The following is a 22,135-nucleotide window of genomic DNA, read 5'->3' on the forward strand; positions in this document are numbered from 1 at the left end:
GGATATAGTTTTATGCAGGTTTTACAATTAAGACTAGTAAGTAAGGTTTATAAATCTAATTTCCATTACAAACACTCTAAGTTGGATATATGCCTATTTAAGAGAATGTAAGGATTAGTAAATATAAACCTATTCAGCAATGACAAGAGTAGCTAGGATTTAGCATGCATACCTGAGTACTAAATACATTGAGAGTGTTCTTGGGAGTAGAATGTTCTCTGAAGGAGCCAAAGACCATGTGTTCTACGCTCAGAGAGACCAGATGATGACAGAAGACCAGATCACTAAGGAAATACATACCCAAGAAGCTGTTCATAAAAGAAGATCTTAGGGAGTAGTCACCACTATTCAAATTGACTTAGGTGATTTGTCCAAATCTGTTTCCTAAAGTATATTTAAGATCATTGTACTGGAGTTTTGATTAGTGTTATTAGCAGCGGTTAAGCCTTTGGATCCTGGTCATTGGTTTTTGGTCTAAGGCACCCTTTTTAAGGTTTCACGTTGCAGAGTTTTATATTTTGACTCTGATGGGAAAGATGTTAGAATCCAGGAGTGTCAGCTGGTCCGTGAAGGCTCGATATCTTGGGTTTAAGCAAAGTAGTTTTCAGAGTTCCGAACATCTGAGAGCTATTGGAGCACCTAGGCTAGTAGTTGTTTAGTTTCTGTCCCTCTACCTCCTTTGACAGGTATAGAAACATGAACTCATGGGTTCTGTTTGCTGGTTAAAGGTAACAGAGGGAGAGTGAGAATTCCAAGTGTTGTTTGCTCCAGAGGCTTTTAGGAGAAAAAAAGTGTTCTTACATACAAAGAAATCCTGATGATTAATTAAACTGTTGCCTACACACCAAAATGGTAAGATGTATTGGCAAAAAGGTGCTTTATAAATTCAGAAGACAACATTTTGTCAAATGTAGAATTTATTGCTATACTACTTTTAATATTTAATTAATTTTGCCTTACAATTGAGCATAATTTGATTTTTAAAACATTTATTTCAAGTAATTATATATTCACTGGAAGCTGCAAAGACAGTACAGAGAGGGCTTTTGTGTTCTCCACCTGGTTTCCTCCAGTAGTTACACCTTATCGATCTCTAGTACAAGACTCATAATGACACTGGTGCAACGTGTGTATTTCGTTCTGTGGTGATCTATCACGCGGGTAAATTCCTGTCACTACCACGGAAATTAAGATCCAGAATAGTTCCATCAACAACAAATATATCCCTCTAATGTAACTAATCTATAGTCACACCTACCCCTTCCCCTAAGCATCCTTCACCCTTGGTAACTATTGATCTGTATTTTATCTCTATACTTTTTTTTTGTTTTTAAATTTGGGAATGTTATATACATGGAATCATACAAAATGTGACCTTTTGAAATTGGCTTTTCCCACTTAACATAATCTCCTGGAGATCCATCTAAGTTGTTGAGTATATCAATAGTTTGTTCCTTGATATTTCTGAGTAGTATTTCATGGTTTGCATATAGTGCTGTTTAGCTGTTCACCTATTTAGGGGCATTTTGGTTGTTTCCAGTTTGGGGCTATTACAAATAAAGCTGCTATGAACATTCATGTACAGCTTTCTGTTTAGACATAAGTTCTCAGTTCTCTGGGATAAATACCCAGGAATGTGATTGCTGGGACATATGATATGTGTATATTTAGTGTTTCTTTTAAGAAATTGGCAAACTGTTTTGCAGAGTGGATATACTAGCATAGTTACATTTTTCACAAAAGAATAATAGGAAAATAAAATCTATGGAGAGTTGAAGGGCACCATTATCATTTTGTTTCTCAGGCCCCGAACCTGGAAATTATCCTAGATATCTGTTTTTATCATGTGTTTCATCTAATCATAACAAGCTTTGCTGGCTTTACCTTCAGAATACATTTGAATCTTTCCATTTCCAAACCTGCCGCCCAAGACCAAGTCACCACCATCACTGGCCTGTACGTTTGCAGTAATTTCATGTGTTTCTTCTGTTTCTACTGTTGTCCCACATCTCTACCCACCGTGGCCCCTTTAAGTAAATGGGATCACACCATTCCTCTGCTCAGATCCCTCCTGTGTTTCTCCATGCACATAAAGTAAAATTCCGATTTTCTATCCCTGCTATCGAAACCTTAATGGTCTGACCCCTTGCCTGCCTCACCCACTTCACTTTCTCCCATTCCCGCCCTTGTTTATTCCACTCCCTCCGTGCGAGCCATCTTGATGTCTCTACACAGCAAGCTGAGTCCTGTCTCAGGGTCTCTGTATTTGTTTTCCCCACTGCTTATAACACCCCTGCCCTGTATTATGTCCTGCATCCATGCAGATCTATACTCAGATTTCCTCTTCAGAAATTCCTCCCAATGCTGCCCTACTAGAAAAACCACCCCAATGCCAACCACCTTTGTTCTCTGCCCTTTTACCTTTTCCTTCTTCATTGTATGGAAACCACATTGACTCTGTTTTTCTTTTCCATCAGTATGTAAGCTCCATGAGAGCAGTTGTTCATACCCAACTTAAAAACAGTTTTTTAATATCATGCTCAATCTATATTTGTTGTATAAATGAATGAAATGGATTTTGCCCCACCCTAAGTCTCTCGGTAGGCCTCGTCAGTAGGAGCTGTTAGGTAGAAGCACCAACAATTCCTTCACCGCTTTTTACTATTTACCTCCAGAATCTACCTACATTGGAAATTTTCACATAGATTCAGTCGAGTTTTCAAAATTTCATTTGATTCAGAATTGGTCCCATTCCTTCTCGACTTCATGTGTGGCCAATTATATTGCTATATGTACATTTTCTTATTCTCTTTTCCTTCAGTTCCTATCTTGATTTTATGATGGAGACCTGGTCTTAAAGTTGCGCCTTTTCCTGAGTTTTCCCTATATCCTTGCAACATCTGAGTTGTTTTCTGTTTAGAAACCAATTTCTGACATCTTTTGCCTGTTGATTTAGGTTTTCTTTTTATGTCTCTGAATAAATTTCAATCTCTATAGCCAGAGTGTTCCTAGGAGATGCCTTTTAATTTCCTTCTTTGACCTGGGTTGTTAGTAATTTTATGGCATGTTTCCTTTGCAACAACCTAAGAAGATAATAGAAAACTGTCAAGACCCATGAAGTGTTATAGTAACTTCCCACAATTCCAAAATTTATTAGATACACATGCACAAAACATCAACCAAATTGGCAGTTGTAGCTGTTTGCAATCTTAGTTTAATTTTTTTCCCTACAATAACACCAAGGAAAATAGACAAAACAAACCACCAGTGTTCCCAGAACCACCCAGAATCAGTATGTGTTATCAGCCATAGACGTAGCCAGGGATTTAATGGTAGTAGTGTGTTGTGTGTGTGTGTGTGCATGCATGCGTGTGTGCGTGTGTGTGTGTGTGTGTGTGAGAGAGAGAGAGAGAGAGAGAGAGAGAGAGAGAGGGAAGGAGGGAAAGTGAAGAAGGAGAAAGAAAACAGAAAGGCTGATGCTTTTGGTTGTGCTAGGATTCTAGTCAATTCATGCTGGCTGTTTGAGAAGCGTTACTTGTAACCTTATAACTGAGAAAAATGTTTTATCAGAAGATTGTTGGAGCTAAAAATCACTTTTATTCTGTTGAGGAAAATAATCACTACTTATAAATGATAGCCTCTTTTTCTGAAGAAAGTCACCTGAAAGTTTCGTGCCTTCCAGCAATATTTAGAAATTTCAACGGCAGCACTTTCAGTTCCTAGGTCCTTTCTGACAAATCTTCAAGTAAAATTTATGACCGTGGCCTCCCTTCAATTCTGATCTCCTGGTGTTTCCTTTTGATCCCTTCTGCGTCAGCAAGATCGCAGCATATTTCCCTTCCCTGCTACCGAGGACTTTTTTAGACTAAATCCTTTGTTCCTACATTTGCCCAAGGTGGAGAATCTTCCTGCTCAGATTCCAGAACTGGAAGGTTGTTTGGATCTTCTCAAAATAGTCTACCACCATGGATTTTCTACCTCAAATTTATCTTTTTTCAGTTTTAGCATGCTCTGTGCCTTGGCTGTACTGCACGGCTCTGATTGCCATTCCTGGATAGTCACCTCCCCCATTTCTCTGTATGTGCCATTCGTGAATGAACCTGACTACCCTGCTGATGGTCACGGAATTCACTACCAAAGGGCTTTTCTGAAAGAGGATATTTTTGCAGTTTATTCTGCAGCACTTGTGGAAAATAGCATTTTTTTTTTAGATCAAGATGTGGGTAATCTCTTTGCTAATTTGCTCAGTAAATACTTAATGATGCCTTTCTGAAATGTTTTTAAATCAATTTCATTTATATAATCTCATTATTGAGCCCCTAATAATTTTCTTTTTTCTAAAGATTAGCACACTGACTGATTTTACTTCTGTTCAGAAAGCACCTTACTGTTCTGATGATGTGTTTAGTGTCTATGAAAGAAAGGAATGGGAGCGTGGAACTTTTTGATATGATTATCCTTTTGTCTTAATGTATTTGATGAATCCTCTTCTAAAGATTTATCAAGAAAATAATGCTTACTTAGTTCCTTCTTCATAACTAAATAATCACATAATTGTATTTTAGTTTAATTCAACCATTATAAAAAACTATATTTTTGCATCTTTTATTACAGTTTAATAAAAAAGAAACATAAAATAAAAATAGAAGTTATGAATAACTTTTGGCCATAATAATTTGTGTTCAACTGTAAATTTCTCTCTCTAAATATACATGTATTTCCCCCTTCTATATATATAATTTATTTGCTTTATTTTATACACTATTACATAAAGTAATAAACATGTAAACAGCGTATTTCAAAAGACTAGGTTAGACTTTGGGTATTTATAGGGTGGGGGAAAAGTAGGTTTACACGTTGTTTGTATGGAAAGTACTACAATAAGTAAGAAATTATAATAGAAGAACAAACTCTGTTTCATGTATTCACAACTGTAAACCTACTTCTGCCCCACTCTGTGTTTTACTTAAAAGCATGTTTACTCTTTCCTTTGTTAACTTTAGACAACCTGACTAACATGGTACTTGATAATCAGAACCTGTGCTGCTAGGATGCCATTCAAACTAAGTCTTTAAAAGTAAAACAAAGCAAAAGCAGAAGCTATAAATACAAAAATTGCCGAGGTTAAATTGGTACGCAGGACACCCAGTCATAATATTGCTAATCTGCAGTTTTAACATTGGATGTAGTTGATGATAGCTTAGGCAGTGTGAGAACTTTCTGTAAAGGACTGGTACAGTGTATCATGCAGAAGCATGGTACTTGATGCTCTGTGTCTAGTACATTTAGAAGTATAGCAGGGCCATCTGCCAGTGGGATGTGTATGAAGGGAAATTTGAATTTCCATGTAGGTGGTTAAGTGCTGCTGGGGAGCACTTAGTTACACGCTGGTCACTCAGCATCATGCGGAGGAGACTCATGCCACGCATCATATTCTCCAGTTGATGAGCTCATTTAGCATCCTCTGTGGAGTTCAGATGAAAGCCAAGCTGAGATGATGGGCATTTCCCTTACCCCTCTCCACAGGAAGAGAAAATAAAGAGAAGCTTGTGAGACCCAGAGAGTGGGAGAATCTCTATATATAAAAGGCTAGGTGACTGACTGTATGTCCATCCCACCGACTGACTGGCTGGTATATAGGATGTGCACTGGCAATTTAAAAATAAATGTTGACTGGCACATGTGCGATACATATAAAGCTTTCTCTGGCGCCATTCGCACGTGACCGACCAGCCAGTACATATGACATGCACTGGCAATTGATCACAACCTCTTGATAGCAGTTTTAATTTAGGAATGGATATTACTGACCCTCATGAAATGATTTGTAACAGATCTATTATTGAAGCTACCTTTGGAAATAGTATATCTATAGATAATATTAAAAATATATCTGAACGTGCGATTCTTTGTCCTAAAAATGAGCACATTCATAAATTGAAGAAATTTTGGATATACTTGATGGAAATTTTCACACCTGTTTGAGTGATGATTCCATCGATTCAATGGTTGATGCTGAAAAGGAAAATTTTCCCATCGAATTTCTTAATAGTATTACTCCTTCAGCAATGCCATGTCTTAAATTAAAATTGAATCATTATGCTACTGAAAAATCTTAATAGTAAATGGGGTCTTTGTAATGTACTAGATTTATTATCAAAAGATTGCGACCTAACATAATTGAAGCTGAAGTATTAACAGGATCTGCAGAAGGAGAAGTTGTTCTGATTCCAAGAATTGATTTGTCCCCGTCTGACACTGGCCTCCCATTTAAATGAATTCGAAGACAGTTTCCCGTGATGCCAGCATTTGCGGTGACTATTAATAAATCACAAGGACAAACTCTAGAAAGAGTAGGAATATTCCTACCTGAACCCGTTTTCAAACATGGTCAGTTATATGTTGCTTTCTCTCAAGTTCGAAGAGCGTGTGACGTTAAAGTTAAAGTTGTAACTACTTCATCACAAGGGAAATTAGTTGAGCACTCTGAAAGTGTTTTTCCTCTTAATGTGGTATACAGGGAGATATTAGAATAAGTTTAATCAATTTATCAGTCATTGTTTTTATCAATGTTGTTTTTATATCATGTCTTTGTTGTTTTTATATCATGTTGTTATTATTTATTAATCAATTTATATATTATTTTCATATACTAATTTTCTTTCATCTCTGACACTTCTATTATAGAAAAAGGGCGAATAGCTATATTAAAATATTTGGTATTTTAATTTTATAATACTAATGGTATATTATATATACTATTTTGACATGTAATTTTTTTGCAGTAACATAATTACCGCATGAATCTTTCTTCTAATTAATTTCCTTTCAATGTGCATGAATTCATGCACCGGGCCACTAGTATAAAATAAGCAGAGGACAAAGGCCTGTGTGACCTTGGAGAGTCTTTGAATCTCTCTAGCTTTTATTTTTTTTCAATTGTGAAATATAGGAGTTGAAATTAATGACTTTTAAGGCCCCTTTCAGTGTTAACAGTCTACATATCTAAGATTCTGTTAGTGAACTTGTGCCACTGTCCATAGAGTTGGGCTGGTGGTGTTGGAGATGAGGTTACTGTAAGAAAGAAGTATGTGTCATTTAAAGGTTTTAGGGCTTTTCACATGGATTGCATACCTTGTTTTATGAAGAGTAAGGTGTCTTATATGGAATATGTTCAGTCAAGAGTTAAGAAGGGAGACTGTCAGGGGATATAGAGAAAAAATACGGTTTTGAAAAGATAAGTGTTTTTTCATATAGAAATTAGGAAGCATTTGCCTCCAGGGCAGAGAAATGGGGCCCGCAGAGAAGTGGGTATACCATGCCAGTGGGGAGTGTGAAAGCTGTTTGGCCCAGATGGATATCCAGGTGGGTTTAAAAGTGAGTTGTTACCCTTTTCCAATTCTAAAACAATTCCTCTGCAGATTTTAATATGAGACTTCAGGTGACTCAGATACAATATTAAGTTACATGTTAACTTTTCCTTGCCCTTGCTATTGTGGTGTAGGTAGGAAATGGAGTGTGAACATGCTGATTTTCATTTCTGGTTTTAGTTTTAGCCAGATGGAGAGTGCTTTAAACTTAATGTTTATTTTGGAAACTGGGTCAATTCTTTGTGCCTACTTTACCCCTGCTTGTAAAAAAAGATTTTCCCTTTTTTCCCCCCCTTGTTTTTTAAGGAGCTGAGGATCCTGTGAGGAAAACATTTTGTGAAGCCCAAAGTTCAGAGCTATATATACCTTTTTCATGGTTTAGTAGTTTCAGGTATATAGTCCAATAGTTAAAATTAGACCAAGTGATATCCATTTTAGCTCCTGTTTCTTATTCAAAGCAGTACTTGTATCTTTTTCAGGAATGTTCGTTTGTACTCGTTTCTTTTTATTCCTGGTCAACTTTTTACAAAGGCATCTCTGATTCTGTTGAGGTTGAGTTTTCAAAAAAAAAAAAAAACAACAATAAATTTTCTCAGTGGCCTATTAACTAGCCTGGCCTCTTTGCTTGGTCTCTGGAACTACCTGTGTCTCTGTATCACTCAAAACTATTTAATTCATTCAGCATTGTCCCAAGTGTTCTGATAGGTATTGGTATTAGGAAAACAAACTAGATAATTCCTGGCCCTCAATAAGTTAGTGGTATGGTGAGTGTCCGACAAGGAAATCACAGAATCATCTCTTTTTCTCCCATTCTCTCCATCCCCATCCCATCTCTCTTTATACTGTAAACTAAGAGCTAAGACTATGAACAGGTGAATAGAGAAGCTGGGCTAAACTGTAAGGCTGGTGTTTGCCCTTTTTTCAAAATAGATTTTTTATCCTAATGTGTGGTTAAGTTTTATTTTATTAAATATATTCTTATTGATTTCAGAGAGGAAGGGAGAGAGAGAGAGAGAGATAGAAACATTTATGATGAGAAAGGATCATTGATTGGCTGCTTCCTGCACAGCCCACACTAGGAATCGAGCCTGCAACCCAGGCATGTGCCCTGACCAGGAATCAAACTGGTGGCCTCTTGGTTCCTGGCTCAATGCTTAACACTGAACTATACTGGCCGGGCTCCTGTTCATTGTGTATTTAGCACAAAGCATTGTGCCTAATTGATAAGTTATGTTCATTAAACATATATAGAATGAATGAATGAATAAATGAATGAATGGAAGTTCACCTAGCTCAACCTGAGGAATATAGGAAGATTGTAAGACGAAGTGACTTAAGCTCAGACTACAAACAAAAGAGGTAAATGATGCAGAACTTAGGTACTTTCCAGGTAAAGAGATACATGTAAAGGAACAAAAATGAAATGGTTTGGCCTTTTTGTGGGACTCTGTGTATTTCACTCTGGCTTGAGGGGATTGTAGAGGTGGATGGGGAGGAAGGAAGAAAGCAGAATGTTAAAGGCCTTCATGGCTAGATAAAGAGTTGGTCTTTTATCCTAAAAGTTATGAGATAAATAGGAATTTTATTCTACAGTGAAAAAGATGGATTGGAGGGGATAAAGGCTATGGGCCATTAAATCAGTTAGAAGGCAGCAATCCAAGAAAACATAAACTAAAGTGGTAGGAATATGGAAAAAGGTGTAGTTTTAGAATTGGCAATATTTTCTTTTTCTCCTAAAGGTCAGATATGAACTCTCTTAGGTTTTGTGGGCCCTAAGGTCTCCTTTACAACTACTCACCTCTGCTGTGATTGTGCTAACGCAGCCATAGACATAAATGAATGAGCATGGTGTGTTCCAATAAAACTTTAAACAGGGGCCAGCTAGTTTTGGCAGATTGGCCATAGTTTCCTACCATTCAGCATAGACAACATGGTTTGTGAAAGGACAATGGATTTTAGAGTCAGACAAACCTAGGTTCATTTTTTTTTGCAATACTTATTAAGAATTTACATTTATTATCTAAACCATCATCTAGAAAATGAAGATAATAATCCCTACATTTCAGAATTATTTGGAATACTCAAAAAGATATTGCATGGAAAGTTCCTGAAATAATTTTTACATTTGTTATTGGTGAATGGATGAAGCTGTTAGATATGGTAGAAGGAAGAGTTTAAAGGACTTGTAGATTTCTGGCTAATTCAGCTGAGGGAATAACAAAATTCTTTTTTTGAGATAGAAAAGAAGGAGCAGATATTATGGGGGCGGGGAGGGTAGTTCTTTTTTGGACATGATGAATGTGAGGGCCTTTTCATTATATTCCACAAATGAGTGAGATCATGTGATATTTATCTTTTCCCGACTGGCTTATTTCGCTTAGCATAATGCTGTCCAGATCCATTCACGCATTTGGTTGGAGATCTCCATATGTTTGGCATTTACATGTGTGATTGTGGTTCCAGAGATGTGAGCCATGGAGAGGTCTCTTTAGGAGTCACAGTGTAGAGAAAGTAATGGATGTCAAAAGAGTGCAGGATAGAGTCAGAATGAAGCTGGCCAAGTGTGGACACTTGAGGAAGGAGAGACACAAAGAGGTTAAGAAGAGAACCCAGAGAGGAAAAAGAAAGCATGCTGACAACGGATGAGAGAACTTCAAGAAGGAAGGGGGAACAGCAAGACCAATTGGACAGTGAGTCAGGAGAGATCTGGCTGGCATTGGGTGGTCGTTGGTGACCTTCAGTGAGTAGTTTCATTGGATAGTTGAAGGGGGTTTGTCTTTATGGAATCTAAAACTTTTTTTCTATGTGAGGGAAAATCATTTTATCAGTAACCATTAATCTAGTGTAGGTAGATTTTGTTTATACAGTATTTTTTTTTACTGCAAATTTGCTTTTATTCTGAATCAACTTTCAAGTTCAATAAAATATATTTACATTAGATTAAATCTCTCTTTTAAAAAATATATTTAATTCTTTATTGTTTAAAGTATTACATAAGTCTCATTTTTCCCCCATTGACCTCTCCCTGGCCACCCCCACCCCCAGCACATGCCCTCACCCCACTACTTTGTTTATTGGTTATGCTCATATGCATGCATACAAGTCCTTGGATTGATCTCTTACCTCCCTCACCCCCCACCTTCCCTAATAGGTTGGACAGTCTGTTAGATGATTCTTTGACTCTGGTTCTATTTTTGTTTCTCAGTTTGTTGTTCATTATATTCCACAAATGAGTGAGATCATGTGATATTTATCTTTTTCCAACTGGCTTATTTCACTTAGCATAATACTGTCCAGATCCATCCATGCTGTTGCAAATGGTAATAATTTATATAAAATATGTTTTATTGATTTCAGATAGGAATGGAGAGGGAGAGAGAGAAATAGAAACATCAATGATGAGAAAGATTCATTGATTAGCTATCTCCTGCATGCCTAAGCCTGCAACCTGGGCATGGGCCCTGACTGGGAGTTGAACCATGACCTCCTGGTTCAGAAGTCCACATTAAACCACTAAGCCACGCCAGGTGGGCTGAAATCTTACTTTTTAAAAGCAAGTATTTTACTCAGGAGAATTTTCTTACTGATTGCTACAAAATTATTTGGTGACCTTCCAATAAATTTAGTATTGATTTCTATGAATGTGCATATTGCCTGGGATAGGTTATTGTTACCTGGCAGGTGAAGTGGCATTCTGCTAGACAAAAACATTGGGGGAGGTCTTACAGAATCCTTACATATGTGGTATTGAGGATCAATTGACATATGATTTTAATTTTGGTTAAAATAAAATTCTTAAAAATTTTTTTCACAGGCTGAAAGTCTAACAAATCCATAGATGAATTATTTAGAACATGTTAAAATAAATGTTATACCCAAAGGCCTCTATTCAGAGATTTAAGAATTGCTTTGGTATGCTCAGAGAGTGGAATTTTTTTAGAGTAATTTCTAAGCCAGTTCCCAAATGATTGCTTCTCTTCTACTTATATAATATTTACATAAATTGTGATGACTGATGTAAGTCTCCTTGGGAGTTCAGGTGCCGGCCACAGGGTCCTGGCATTGGGCTGTGTGTGTGAGATTTCTATAGGATGGCACTGTATCCAAGTTGATTCTTTGGAATACTGGAGGCTTAAAAAAATTCTCACTGAAGCTAACTCTGGAACTACCTTTTTGATCCTATCTTCTTTAAAATTTCATTTATGTTTAACAACTCCCAAAAGTCTTAATCTGTGAAGATCTAACTTCAGAGCCTTGTGGATTTAAAATAACTGTAAGGGAAAGACACTTACACTCATGCCTCTTGTTAGACTTTGGCAAAGGAGACAAGTTGACTCTTCTAAAGAGACTTTGGGGTGGAAGCCATGGACTTTAGGAAAATTTCTCACTACCTATGAGTTTGCCTGTTAGATTCTTTAGAAAAGGCTCAAAGAACCCCCATAGTAGGTGTGACTCCCCAACTCCTTGCCTTTAGGAAGGCCTACCTAGAGAATAACATAATTTGTTCTGGCCCCATACATACTCTAACACTCTAGATTCCATCATCCCTTGTCCTTTTGCTGAACCATGGCCCCAAAATTCCAGATCTGGATATACTGCCTCTTTTGCTACTGTTCCAAGATCACAGAGCAATATCTGGAGTAAATTACACAGTCGTGTGAACAGGTGCCGCTAAGATGCATGGTCCACAGTCTCCTCACTCGCCACTTATTTTAAGCTCTTCTCCCTCTCACATTTGTTGAGCAGCTATTCTTATTTAACTCTCACATGTTTCCTTCCCACTTCTCCTACACCCAGGACCACCCTTCTTCATCTCAGCAGATGGCCTTCCTTTTATTTTTTTTGAGAAAGAAAGGGTAGCTGTAGTGGACACACATTCCTTTCATTCCTGGCTTTCCTCTGACAAAAGATGGCTGGGGTGGGAGGGCAAGGGGACAGCCAAACCACACAAACATCTGGGCCAAAGTAGTGGCTTTTCAAGTCAGTTGGAAAAACTTTGGAAGGTTTTGGGTCCAAGAGTGGCATGTTTTGCCTTATGTTTTATAAGGCTCAATCTGGCTGCTGTGTGGAATTGAGACAGTAACTGGTCAAGGATGGAAGAGGGCCGACAGGTTAATAGTCAAGGTGCGAGATGATGGCAGTGGTGGTCAGAATTGGTTAGATTCTGGAAGAATGGTTAGGACCAACAAAATATGAGAGTATATTAGTAAGAGAAAATGAGGATCAGGATTTTGTGATAAGTTGGGGATGGCCATTTGTCCTGTCAAGTTAGCAGATAACATATCTGAGTCTAGAGTTCTATGGAGTGGTCCAGGGTGAGGACATAGATATGCCCTTCTCTCTTCTGTATTGTCCATTTCTCTCTCTACTGGTTCTTTCTTATCAGCTCATAAACATGCTAATATCTCTTCAATATTTAAAAATACATATATGAATAAAACACTCAACTCTGCACTCTTTTTACCTATTTATCTATCAGTTCTTCTTCTTTCAAGTGCTTCCTAAAACATGTGTGTTTACTTTCTCATCTCCACTATTGTAAGTGAGCGTCTTCTGCTATGCTACCTCTCAAAGTACATTTGCTAAATTTCACAGACACGTTCCATCTCTCTTCGCTACTTTGATGTTTATCTCTCCCTGGAACCGCTCCCACTGCTCTGGCTATTCTCTGCTAGCTTTGCAGGATCATTATACTCTGTCCGTCTCTTGAATATTGATAACTGTGATATTGGGAACAAATTATTGTCAGCCTCTTGAGAGGCTGAGCAGTGTCTTTTTTTTTTTTTTTTTTAAACTGTTAACATGTTAGTTTATTTTGTTCCCAGTTGTTTTTGTGCAAACATATTTTTTAAAATAAATTAAATTCTTTATTGTTAAAAGTATTACATGAGTCTCCTTTTCCCCCTGTTGACCTCTCCCTGTCTGCTCCCACCCCCCAGGACATGCCCTCACCCCGCTACTGTCTGTGTCCATTGGTTAGGCTCATATGCATGCATACAAGTCCTTTGGTTGATCTCTTACCCCCTCACTCCCCATCTTCCCTCATAGGTTGGACAGTCTGTTGGATGCTTCTATGTCTCTGGTTCTATTTGAGCAGTGTCTTTCTATAGGAGCGGCTTAAGGGGAGCCAGCCAACTTCCAGATATCTCCCTAACCACTTGGCCCAAAGATCCCTGCCTTGTGTGTTTGTTCTTCCTTCCCAGAGGCCCCTGTGAAACTGCCATTTGAGTCTCTGAAATGTGTAAATTCTCTAGCCCCTATCAGCATACCAGCACAGACTGAGTTTCATACTAGGTCAGTGTCACAACTAAGAGTAAAGAGATGCTGAGATTTCAGAGGAGGATGGAGAAAACGATCAGAGCATGAGGTACTTGTTGGCAAGCAGGGGTGGGAAGGAGCTATGGTGCTGCTGCCAGAAGGGAGGAGACTCTTCAAGGACTCTTCTTTTCTTCTTAGCTCTGTGGTGGGAAAATAACCAGGCATTGATAATTCATGCCCCTTTTCTCTGCTTTCCTGCGACGAGAACTTTCTTCCCCAGTCTATTTAATGAGTCCCCGTCCTCTAAATATCATTATCCCTTTATCATGGTCTATAATTATACCTTTTAATTTTTTCTTTATGTACTTACTGTTTGTCTCTCCAACTAAAATGGGAGCCACGAAGGCAGGGAGCTTGTCTGCCTGGTTCAACTCTGTATCCCTGGGGTAACAGGAGCATAGTAGGTGCTCGCTCCATAAATTCTTTTAGAATGAATGAACCGATTTTGATACTCCATATTTGAAAATTTCTAAATTCAGAGCAAAGCAAAAGCACACTAGTTTTCCAGATCTAAGTGTTTTAGTGGTGGCTTTAAATAGATATACAATGAAACTTAGATACACGAGCGAATATGTGGCTGGCTTCGTTTTTCTCTAATAGAGCTCACTTAGTTTGTGACTTCCCCCGCTCTTCTTTTGCAACTTTCAACCTGTCCTTTGATGCTGCATCTGCCCTATGATTGTACCGTCACTGTGCCTGTCATGTCCCAGAGTTGTGGCTAGGAAGCAGGATACACGTCTCTGTGGCTTTTAGATTTCCCATCAACTTGTTTCAGGTTTCTTTTTTTCACCTTAGATTTCCTTCGATTCTGTCCGCCCTCCACCCCTTTACCACCTGCTAGGTTTTCTGGCAAAAGAGCTGAATTTTTAACTGTAAAACAAAACGCAATGAACACAACAATAACAACAAAAGCCATTTGCTGTCTCAAGGGCATGGCACTTTAAAAGGCAATCTATACTTTGAAGATTATTGTTTTGGCTATGCGTTTAAAAAAAGTCTAATTTGAAACTTAAAGCTATGTTGCTTTCTTTCCCCCCTCCTCTCACTTTAAAAAAATTTCTATTTTTATTGTTGAAAGTATTATAGATGTCTTCCATTTTCCCACTTTGTCCCCCTCTACCCTTTCTTTGTTCTCAGCTATATGGACACTCTCCTAGTAAAGTGACGGCCACTGTTTCAGGGGAAGACAGCAGAGGGGCCATTAGAACTAGGATTTATGGAGACTGGAATAGTGTGTGTGTGTGTGTGGGCGTGTGAGCATGTGTGCTTATATTTTTCTCATTCTCAATCACGAGTGAGTCCTGGCCTAAATGAATGAATTTGCTAAACTCCCAATCTCTTTTTGTTCATTGGCTATATATAGAAGGGAAAACCCTGGGAAATTAAATAGTTTGGAAACAACTGTCTGTACCATAGAATTTGATGATGAAAGTTTGTATATTCTATTCTCTAGAGGCAACATAAAGTTAGGAGTGTTTCAGTTTAGATCAAAAATAGAAATATACTTTTTTTGTTATCTGCTAAAGAAATAAAACCATTTAAGAGTGTTTTAGAGAAATATGCATTTGAAGCAAGAATGTCCATGCACTCAAAGGGACATTTCAGTGGCTTCTGCTGTTTGATGAGAGACTTCCTATAGCTATGTGACTTTAACTGCTAACTTAGTCTTTAGAGAGAAAGTTCCAGAGGAGAAAAGGTGATTGTAGTGGGATTTGGTTAATATGACAACACTAGAGAAGACAGCTGAGATAAATGGGAAGATACCCAGGGTCCACAGAGGAAAGGAAGGAAATCCCAAATATTTTCTGAATTTCTGGTTTCTTTTTAATTTAATCTGTGTGATAATCCAGGTTATCTGCCTGTTTTTTTTTTAATGTAATGTTTAGACCAAAGAAATACATACACATAGTTTAAAGAGCAAAATAATGCTAAAAGGTTTATTTAAAAAATGGTTCACAGTTTTCCATGTCTTTTTCCATTTATCAGAGACTACTTTAAAATATTTTCACCTTTTTGGTGATATTTATCTTTTTAGTTAACCTAAATAACATGAGTATTGAGAGTATTTCTAGTTTTTGTCATTATCTGTTGACTTCTGTCTTTGGAAGATGAAAATATAGTTCTCTTTCCTGTCCCCTCCCTGTCCCTTAACTACCACTATATGCACATATCTACATTTGCCAATTTTCTATCTTCTAAATATATTTAGATCATAATCTTGATGATCAATACTCTGTTTTCATTATCAGGACTATGCAGACACTATTTATACATGAGTTACCTCTATATTATCATTATTTTTCTGAGCAACATTTGGTTTTCCCTAGGATAATTATTGTGATTAAAATTTTCTTCTTAGTTTCACACATACTTCTCTTTATTTCATTTTCAACCTCTTTTCTATTGTATAACTCTCATAGAAAATTGTTCATATTAGGTAGTGATCAACTTCTCACCTTTTTTTATAATTTCTTTTTTAAACAAACTATATTTTTATTGATTTCAGAGAGAAGGGAGAGGAGAGAGAGAGACAGAAACATCAATGATGAGAATCATTGATCACCTGCCTCCTGCATGCCCCCTACTTGGGATCGAGCCTGCAATCCAGGCATATCCCTTGACCGGGAATTGAACTGTTGATCTGACTCATAGGTCAATGCTCAACCACTGAGCCATGCCTGCCTGGCATGTTCTCAACTTTGGAGGCATTTTATTGGAGGCTTCTGACTATCTCTAGTCTGGATTAATCACTCTAAGCCTGACCCACAGTTCTCAGCCTAACTCCCTTCAGTCAGGATGTTCAGGAATCCCTTTGCTTTTCTCCTGTTTTCTATGTCTGTGTTGAAGAAACAATCCTTACAGTAGCCTCCAGAGAAAGGATGCATAAAAGATAATTTTTTTCTGAGATTGCACATGTCTTTAAATGTCTTTCATTTATTCTTAAACTTAATCGATAGTTGATCTGAGCAGAGATTTAAGTTAGAAGTGATCTTATGACAGAATTTGAGGCATTCTTCCTTTGTTTTTGAGTTTTGAATGGAATTATTCTTGTATTTTTAAAATCTAAAAACATTTACTTTTTAAAATGAAATATAGTAGACATATAACATTACATTAGTTTCATGTATATAGCATAGCGATTTGATATTTGTATACATTGCAAAATGGTCACTACAACAAATCTAGTCAACATCCATAAACTTAAATAGTTGCAAAAAATTTTTTTAGTGTGATGAGAACTTTTAAGATCTACATACTATCAAATATACAGTACCCTATTATTAACTATAGTTACCATGCTGTAAGTAACATTCCCATGACTTATTTATTTTATAACTGGAAATTTATACCATTTGACCCGCATCACCCATTTCCCATCCCCCACTCCCACCTCTGGCCCCACCAATTTGTTCTCTGTACCAATGAGCTTGTGTTTTTTTTTTTGTTTTATTTGTTTGTTATATTTTAAAATTTCACACATAGGTAAGATCATATTTTTCTTTCTCTGTCTTATTTGTTTCACCTGTGTTGTCACAAATGGCAAAATTTTATTCTTTTTTATGGCTGAATAATACTCTATTGTATAAATATACCATATTTTCTTAATTCATCTTGGATAGTCACTTAGGTTGTTTCTATATTTTGGCTATTGAAAATAATGCTGCAATGAATATGAGGGTGTATATATCTTTTCAAGGTAGTGTTTTTCTTTTCTTCAGCTAAATACTCAGAAGTGGAATTGCTGGATTATATGGTATTTATATTTTTAATTTTTGGGGGATGCTTCATAATGTTTTTCTCTAGTGGCTGAATCAATTTCATTCCCACCAACATTGCACAAGGGTTCCCTTTCTCCACATCCTCACCAACACTTGCTTGTTGATATATTGATAACAGCGGTCTAACAGGTGTAGATGATACCTCATTGTGGTATTGATTTGTGTTTTCCTGATGGTTAATGATGGTGAGCACCTTTTAATGTATCTGTTGGCCATCTATGTCTTCTTTGGAAAGATTTCTATTAAGATCTTCTGCCCATTTTTTAATTGGATTGTTTTTTTTTTTTTTTTGCTTTTGAGTTGTATGAGTTCATTATATATTTTGGGTGTTATGTCTTATCAGATATATGAATTGCAAATATTTTCTTACATTCAGTAGGTTGCCTTTTAATTTGGTTAATGGTTTCCTTTGGTGTGCAGAAGCTTTTTTTTTTTAATTTGATGTAGTCCCACATGTTTAATTTTGCTTTTATTGCTTTTGCTTTAGTCAAATATATTCAAGTCTTGATTCTTGTAAATAATAGGTTTTTCTCTCTCCTTCCTTTTTGGAAACCTTTAGAATCGTCTGTTGGTAAGCAGTGTTATGAAATACTATGGGTGATGTCTTTTTTCTATGGGTCTGTTTTCACCCACTTTTCAGATTCTCAAAGGGCATGTCTCATCACTTGGAAATACCTATTCTTCACTCCTGGGAAATTTTCTTGAGTTATTTATTGATACATTTCTCCTTTTCTTTATTGAAACTTCTATTATTTGGAAGTTGGAGCTCTTGGCTCAGTTTTCTTATCCCGGTTTTATAATGTTCTATGCTTTTTTCTTTTTTTCACTCTATAGTCTGGAAGTTTTCCTTAAGCTCAGTTTCTAATCCCTCTTTGAGTTTTTATTTTTCTTACCCTACATCAGTTTCCAAGAGCTTTAGAGGTTTTCCTTTGTGTTCCTTCTTATAACATTCCGTTTTTTCTCACGAGTTCAAACTCTATGTTCTCTCTGAAAACGTACACTTTTCATATCCAGTATGTCCAGTTTTCATATCCCCACATAGTCTCTGTTTCCTTTAAATTGATTTTTGGTTTGTTTTGTTGGTTTTGGTCTCTGTTTCTCATGTTGGGAGTTTTATGAAGTTGTATGAGAATCCTGGCTGTCTTTTTATAGTTGGACTTGTGACTATGGCTTTACTGTAGGGAGATCTGATTGGGTTATTTTGTGGGGAATATTCAGCCTCACAACTTTTATGTCATTTCTTTGGGGCTGCCAGTTTCCCCAGAGAGAAATGTTTCCATATTTCAGGCTAGAGAATATAAGCCTTGCTTCCAGCTTCCTGGGAGCTGAATGGGGAAATAGAGCTGGGGGTTGGACATTCATGGTGTAAACTTTCATATATACCCCCTGATTTCAGTATGGTACCCCTACTTTCTGCTGCTCCCTCAGTCCAGAGGTGCTCTCCAGTCTTCTGCTGAGGCGTGAAAAGGGAAATTGCACGGCTCCGTGGAATTCGGAGGGCATCTGGGAGATGGATATCTATCTGCTTCTTAAATAGACTTTCAACCAATCTTATAGTCTCAGCTCCACCTTTGCTCCTACCCTTCCACAAGTACCTGGTGGTGGCAAGTCCTGTGATTTTTGGAGGTTCTGTAGTGCAAATCAGGTTGATTCTTGGCTTTCCCTCTGCTGGTTTAAGTTAGTTACTACTTGTCCTATGCTTTTCAGCTTTCACAAATTTGTTTTATGTTTTCCTATTCTCTTGTCCGTGTGTCTCTATGGTTTTAAAAAATCTATTTACTGTTATTTTGTGGAGTTTTGAGAGGAAGCAGAGGCAAATACATGTGGTCAACCTTCCATCTTTGGCTGAGCCTCTCTGCCTCTTTACCTGGTTCTGTCACTTCTGCTGGCTCTTACTTCTCTTTCCTTCATTTATTATACAGATGTATAGAGCCCTTGATATAAAAATTCCTACTACTATTTACCATTTTCTCTTGGTTAGTGGAGAGTATCCCATCCTTGCTATACCCATTAGTGGTCCATTGCTATACTAGCTGTCTACTGCACCTGTAAGTAAGTCTGCTCCACTGTTTGTGTGGCCTCTCAGCTATGCTGTGTGGTCCCTGATCTTTGGAAGTCCTGTGCTGCTATAAAACCTCTGCTCCATCATTCTCTCTGGCATTCTTCCCCTCTGTATTCATTAGAGCCAAGCTTTCTTTTCTACTATGTCACTCCTCAAACCCATCTCCAGCAGAACATCTTACCCAATTTCCTTCCTATATAGACTAACACTGTAAAAATGATCACACATGCTGTCATTAGCTAGATTGAGTCAGGGTGGTCTAACGTTTTTATGTAGGTTATACTTTGGAGTTAAAGGATGGTTTGAAATTTACCAACATCATGATTGAAGCTGGACGTAAATATCTTCAATTTCTTAAAGTTAGGATTCCGTTACACTCTTAAGGCTAGATATGGTCCACAATAAAAGAGTGAGAGGAAAACCACACTAAGTATTGTGGGCTAAATTTAAAGCAATCAGGGCTAAAATGCCTCTTCTGCCTTAATAAACAGCATTTGATAGCCCACCGTGAATTCAGCACAGTGATGCTCGGGTTGTGTTGATAAACCTGTTAAGGGTGTTTTCCAGTTTGTGTTTGGCTGAAATACTGGCAGCTGGAACACTTCGCTGAGGCACTCTGTGTAGGATGGGAACACATGTGCCTTTGGTGAAAGCTGCTTTGCAGCGAAAATCACTGGGATTCCTGTGAAGCTGTATCTTGTGAACATTGCCATGAAACCACTGCCTTTGAAATCTTTGGCTGGAGTCTCAAGTAACTAGGTTTACAGATCAAGGGCCTACTGGGTGAGCATGTCTCACTATTGTGGTGTGAGGAAATTTTCTGTTGTCAGATAGAACTTCGCCTACATAAGTTTAAAGCAGGGGAAGACTGACTAATAAAGGTCATCGTAATTAGTGGTAAAAAGTAAGCTTGAAAAAGATCATGATTAAAGGCTGTGTCCCCATTAGAAGTTGAGTAACCAGAGTTTCTGGAATACTGTGAAAAAGGGAAAAATGTGGATGTGGGATGAGTTCAGAAAATAATAGGACCTGGTCATTCAGGGCCTGGAGACCATGGCATTCTGCGGATGGGACCCTGTAAAGGGTTCTGAGAAGAAAATGATGTGACCTGGCATGTCAACAGGGTCACTCTGGGCAACGTGTTGAAAATAAAGTAGGATGACAAGGGAGAGGAGAGATAATTCAGGGAAGCTCTTGAATAATCTTAGCGAAAAATGATGATGGCTTGGACCAAAGCAGTAGCAACGCAGATCATGGGCACTGGTGAGGTTCTAGTTATAGTTTGAAGATAGAACAAACATTATTTACTGACATATCAGATGTGGGGCATTAAAGGAATAGAGAAATTATGGATGATTGCAAGTTATTTATTTATTTTTGGCTTATGCATCCTAGACATAGAGATGATTGTAGGGAAAGAAGAGGGTTTCTTGGGAGGGGGAGGATGTGGGTAGAATTAGGAGTTACATTTTGATAAATTATGTTAAGTTTGAGATGCTTGTTAGACATATAAGTGCAAATGTCTAATAGGCAATTGGACAGAGAAGTCTGGATTTTAGGGGAGAGATTCTGCTGGAAACATCAATTTGAGAATTGTTGGTATAGAGCTGATATTTAAAGTATGGTTGAGAAGAAGGTGGGTGAGTGGGGAGAGATTAACCAAAGAATTTATATGCATATATGCATAACCCATGGACACAGACAATAGTGTGGTGAAGGCCTGGGACAGGGTGGTAGGGGTAGCAAGGAGGGGGTCAATGGGGGAAAAATGGGGACATCTGTAATACTTTCAACAATAAAATACATTAAAAAATTTACAAGATACATTAAAAAAAGGCTGGTTGGGATTGGTTGCACCCTCAGGATTGGGTGTAGGTGAGGAAGAGGTCTAAGAACTAAGCCCTGGGACATTCCCATGTTTAGTAGTCAGACAAGGTGAAACCAGCAGAGATTGAGAAGGAGCACGTAGTGAGATAGAAAGAAACCTAGGGGTGCAGTGTCTTGTGGGCCAGGTGAGGAAAGTGTTACAAGGAGAGGAGTGAGCAGCTGTGACAAGTGCCATAGGTCAAGCAGGCTGAGACCTGGGAATCAGTATTGGATTTTGCAGTCTGGGGATCACTGATGGCCTTGAGCAGACTTGATGGAATCATGGGGACAAAAGCAGTTACCTCTTTAAACCTCAATTTTCTCATCTCTAAAATGGGGTATTATTACCATGTCATAGGGTTGTTGTGAGAACTAAACTAATTGATTCATGTAAAGGACTCAGAACTGTGCCTAGCATGTTGTAAATGGTAAATATTTGTATTGCTTTTAGACACCTCTATTCAGCTGGAAATTAATTGCCAGACATGGTCCTTTTGGGAGGTCATGCAAATTAATTAAGAATCCACCTAACTGAATCAGTGTCTGGTGCAAACACCTCCCTTCCAGGCCATCATTGAAGACCTTGTCCAGTGTCTCACCAAAGTGTGGGTAACTCTGCACAGTGTGGTAACTCTATCGAACAAGAAATGACATGACTTCTTTCTTAAGGTCACATACTAGATCTTAAAGATCATTCCTCTTGTTTCTAGATGCTTATCATTCTAAATCTTATCCAAAGA

General features: G+C 37.8%; 1 protein-coding gene across 1 annotated transcript in view; it reads left to right on the forward strand.

The window, feature by feature from the left end:
* KCNH5 (potassium voltage-gated channel subfamily H member 5) overlaps positions 1-22,135 on the forward strand; it is a 258,352-nt gene that overhangs the window by 64,492 nt on the left and 171,725 nt on the right. The window lies entirely within an intron of this gene.

Source organism: Eptesicus fuscus, chromosome 5, assembly GCF_027574615.1.
Source record: "Eptesicus fuscus isolate TK198812 chromosome 5, DD_ASM_mEF_20220401, whole genome shotgun sequence".
Lineage (NCBI taxonomy): Eukaryota > Metazoa > Chordata > Mammalia > Chiroptera > Vespertilionidae > Eptesicus > Eptesicus fuscus.